The sequence below is a fragment of the Schistocerca cancellata genome, chromosome 3 (assembly GCF_023864275.1).
Source record: "Schistocerca cancellata isolate TAMUIC-IGC-003103 chromosome 3, iqSchCanc2.1, whole genome shotgun sequence".
Classification (NCBI taxonomy): Eukaryota; Metazoa; Arthropoda; class Insecta; order Orthoptera; family Acrididae; genus Schistocerca; species Schistocerca cancellata.
The window spans coordinates 412,212,411-412,217,410 of NC_064628.1; the positions used below are offsets into that span (position 1 = coordinate 412,212,411).

The 5,000-nt window shown below is 53.8% G+C and overlaps 1 non-coding gene across 1 annotated transcript in view; it reads left to right on the forward strand.

Moving 5' to 3' along the window:
- The first annotated feature begins 3,821 nt into the window (after window positions 1–3,821).
- The window catches only part of LOC126178787 (small subunit ribosomal RNA), a 1,909-nt gene continuing 730 nt past the window's right edge, over window positions 3,822–5,000 (forward strand). The window contains exon 1 of the ribosomal RNA XR_007536643.1: window positions 3,822–5,000. This exon is cut by the window's right edge and continues 730 nt beyond it. This is a non-coding gene — a ribosomal RNA (small subunit ribosomal RNA).

A 5,000-nucleotide genomic window follows, 5' to 3' on the forward strand; every position in this document is an offset into this window, starting at 1 on the left:
CGCAGTACGGTGAACTCCGATACCTCTAAACTATGGATGTGAAATAAAATATAATAAGACATGATGCTCCGCAAGCAAATAGACTTGGGAAAGGGTGTGTCGTTGGCAAGTCCCCGGGGCGGTTAGTGTGTGTGGTGATAAGTCTGTAGGGCGCGATGTATGCTGTTTACATGTCTTTGGCGCTGCGGTGAATTATTATTATTGCGAGGGCACGAGAGATGCAACAGATGTGAACATCATTTAGTTGCAACGCTGGGCAGTGTTATAGATCTACAACGAGTAATAGGAGGGTAGGAAAATATGGGCAACGGTTCGCGCGCGCCCTCTGGTCCTGACATCAACGTCCACAATAAACAGACCATACCGCCCTCTATGGGACGACGCTGACACCGCCACCCACAGACACAACACAGCCATCTATGAGAATGTGACCAAACTACATTGCCGTCTGGCCCAGAAACGACACCTCCATCTACAGGAATCCAACGGAACTACACCAACCATACTGCCAAACCACAGCATCGCCATCTATGACAATGTGACGAAACCACATGCAATAGCCCCATCTACGCGAATCGGACGACACTACGTCCACCATGTCGCGCGCAACACGAAAACTAAATACCGCCATCTGCAAGTCTCCCGAAACATGACCTGCTGCACCGACGATACCGCCATCTATGAGACGCCACCCCGACTACGACATCGCTAGGTCCCACAGTACCCATTTTCCGACGCCACCCACAAAGCCTGCATCATCTGTCCACCACAGGAACCCGAACGCCAGTGCCTGCGTCGCACGAAGTAGTCAACCGACAATCACTCCACCCGCACCCGCACCCGCACGTGCCCCACCCCAACCGCCGAAATCGCAACTCCAGCGGATGAACGGCGGACTCTTCCCGCACTCGTACGTTGCAATCCACCCCTATATCTTGCGTTTCACGAAGAGTTATATCCAATATGCCAAATTCCCGCTGTCCCTATACATGCTGTAAGTCTGTGCACAGAATATGAACCACACCTCAGCGAGACACTCTATCACACATTACTCTCTGCCTGTAACAGACACAGATACAATATGTAAGCACCAGCATGGACCAACGTCCGGTGCATCCTCTCCGCCACAGCACACCATCCACACTATGATAACAACACCAGGGGGTCCAATTCTAAAATAGAATATCCCACCCGTCCGACATCCACAATTGCTCAGATAAGCCACCAACACCCACACATGTCCTACACAGGAGTGCACCCAACACCACCTCACTGCCTCCTGTTACGGCACAGAAACAATGGCAGGAATGAATCACACAGGTCTGCCGCTCCCTTGCCGCAACCACAGACGCGGCGCGCCTCCAGTCACGAGCGAAAAGCGCATAAGCGCATCCTGACGAGACATAACTGCTGTGACATACTGACGCTGTCTCAGACATTCACTTACAATGATCACTACCAACGAACCTCGGCCCCCCCCCCCCAACACACTCTCTTACCACGTTGTGTACTGTAATCCAACCCATTTCGCACCTTAACCTAACCAATTTCGCACCTTAACCTAACCCATTTTGCACCTCAACCTAACCAAATTCGTAACGCAATTTGTACCGCAATGTAACGCAATTTGTACCGCAATGTAACGCAATTTGTACCGCAATGTAACGCAATTTGTGCTTTAACCTAACCCAAGTTGTGCCTTAACCTAACCCAAGTTGTGCCTTAACCTAACCCAAGTTGTGCCTTAACCTAACCCAAGTTGTGCCTTAACCTAACCCAAGTTGTGCCTTAACCTAACCCACGTTGTGCCTTAACCTAACCCAAGTTGTCCCTTAACCTAACCCAAGTTGTGCCTTAACCTAACCCAAGTTGTGCCTTAACCTAACCCAAGTTGTGCCTTAACCTAACCCAAGTTGTGCCTTAACCTAACCCAAGTTGTGCCTTAACCTAACCCAAGTTGTGCCTTAACCTAACCCAAGTTGTGCCTTAACCTAACCCAAGTTGTGCCTTAACCTAACCCAAGTTGTGCCTTAACCTAACCCAAGTTGTGCCTTAACCTAACCCAAGTTGTGCCTTAACCTGCTCTGTAATTGGCATATGACACGTTACATTAATCTAGTGTTGTGTAACCACAACCCTCTGAATATAGTTCGCTACTCGCACCGCCCACCCTCTTGTGTATCGTTTCATGTTCAACACTTCGCAAGTGTTGCTTACTTTTTACATGCTCCCGCTGTACACTGTAATGTGGACGACTGCAGGATGTACATCGCCCCCCCCCTCCCCCCTGCCTTCGCACGCTGGTCGTTCAGGTGCTTGCGTGTTCAATGCCCTTCGCAGCTGTTCACTGGCATTCGCATGTCGAAGCGCTCAGTCTACGTCGTGGTACGGCCTGTGTCCACTGTCTGCTGATGTCATAAGCTTAACCCTCACATTGTACTGCACATAGGTCCGTATGTACTGAATGATACGCTGTGGCACATGTGTGACCGTACAACGACTGCGCCCAACAACAGCGAACCATACGGTCCATATGTTGTGCACTCAGCCACGTGCCGTCTCCCCATAACAGCTACATTGCAGTGTGGTACGCCATAGAGACGTGTGGGAGTAACGGACGCCCTGGATGGCGATCAGCATGAGCCGTCTGTTGATGTAGTGGCGCGTGTATTCAAACGTAGTCGTCTCTTCTCACACAGTGTGATAGCATGGTGCACCGCGTTCCACATCTGCGACATGGTACAGATGCTGGTTGACAGTCGGTCTCGTAATGGACATCGCATACGTAGGGGGCCACCTCCCACGTGTTCTCTAGTCGTGCACATTTTGTTGCGTGTATGTGGGCAGACGTAGTGTGTCGTGACACCTAACAGACAGGTATGCAATAATCGTTGCATTTGCAAACTGGGATGGACGTCTACGTTTGCTGGTGACGTTACGCAAATGAACAACTGGTAAACCCATTGTGGTGCGGTTGTTGTTGCTGGAGGTAAATCAGTAAGGGCAAATCTGTGTGTGAAGCGATACGCGGCGGTGGCTGGGTGGGACCGTCCCCGGCCGGTGAGGGGGGGCCGCCCGGCGTGCTGGCCGCGCGGTGCGTGGGCGCACGCGCTACAGCCGGCTGGTGGGGGCGCCCAGTGGCAGGCGCGCCGGCCGACGGACGCGGCAGGCGGCGCAGCTGCGCGCCGGGGCACCCTGCGCGCGGCGCCGGGCGGCCAAAGTGGGTCCTCGCGGGCCCGGTGCGAAGCGCGGTGGACATCTGCAGTGTGCTGGTCCGACTGAGGACTGTGTGCGTTGAGGATGCGCCGCCGCCCGGCACTCGGCGCCGCGACGCCGTCTGCTGCTCGGTCGCCCCAGCGGTTCTCGCTGGTGGTTTGTATCGCAGTTGTGCAGACGTGTTGGCACGTGCGCTGTGCTGGGAGAGTTCGCTTCGGCACCCACGTGGGGCCTTTGCCCTTCTGTGGCGCTGGCGTTGGAGCTGCCGGTCACCGTAGGTGGCGCGTGTTGTCTCCCGCCGGCAATGCCACGACAGCACGCTCCCGGGCCTCTGTCGGCAGCGGCAAGCTCAGTTGGGAGCACGGGTGGTCCCACCTAAAGCGTCTACTCGCCTAACTCCGGGCGATTGCGCCTCTCTCGAACCCGACCAAGTACTTAGGACGGCGCTGCGCGCCGCCGGGACCTGAGAGGGTTTCGAGGTGTATTGTGCAGGGGAGCTCAGCCTCCTCCTGTTTGCAGAATAATTGAGCGGACGCTTGCGTGTTCGCGCGGGCCCCTGGGACACACTCCCGGGCGGCCGGCTGCTCAGCTCTAGTTGACGCAGCTCCCTGGTTGATCCTGCCAGTAGTCATATGCTTGTCTCAAAGATTAAGCCATGCATGTCTCAGTACAAGCCGCATTAAGGTGAAACCGCGAATGGCTCATTAAATCAGTTATGGTTCCTTAGATCGTACCCACGTTACTTGGATAACTGTGGTAATTCTAGAGCTAATACATGCAAACAGAGTCCCGACCAGAGATGGAAGGGACGCTTTTATTAGATCAAAACCAATCGGTCGGCTCGTCCGGTCCGTTTGCCTTGGTGACTCTGAATAACTTTGGGCTGATCGCACGGTCCTCGTACCGGCGACGCATCTTTCAAATGTCTGCCTTATCAACTGTCGATGGTAGGTTCTGCGCCTACCATGGTTGTAACGGGTAACGGGGAATCAGGGTTCGATTCCGGAGAGGGAGCCTGAGAAACGGCTACCACATCCAAGGAAGGCAGCAGGCGCGCAAATTACCCACTCCCGGCACGGGGAGGTAGTGACGAAAAATAACGATACGGGACTCATCCGAGGCCCCGTAATCGGAATGAGTACACTTTAAATCCTTTAACGAGTATCTATTGGAGGGCAAGTCTGGTGCCAGCAGCCGCGGTAATTCCAGCTCCAATAGCGTATATTAAAGTTGTTGCGGTTAAAAAGCTCGTAGTTGGATTTGTGTCCCACGCTGTTGGTTCACCGCCCGTCGGTGTTTAACTGGCATGTATCGTGGGACGTCCTGCCGGTGGGGCGAGCCGAAGGCGTGCGACCGCCTCGTGCGTGTTCGTGCGTCCCGAGGCGGACCCCGTTGAAATCCTACCAAGGTGCTCTTTATTCAGTGTCTGGGTGGGCCGGCACGTTTACTTTGAACAAATTAGAGTGCTTAAAGCAGGCAAGCCCGCCTGAATACTGTGTGCATGGAATAATGGAATAGGACCTCGGTTCTATTTTGTTGGTTTTCGGAACCCGAGGTAATGATTAATAGGGACAGGCGGGGGCATTCGTATTGCGACGTTAGAGGTGAAATTCTTGGATCGTCGCAAGACGAACAGAAGCGAAAGCATTTGCCAAGTATGTTTTCATTAATCAAGAACGAAAGTTAGAGGTTCGAAGGCGATCAGATACCGCCCTAGTTCTAACCATAAACGATGCCAGCCAGCGATCCGCCGCAGTTCCTCCGATGACTCGGCGGGCAGCCTC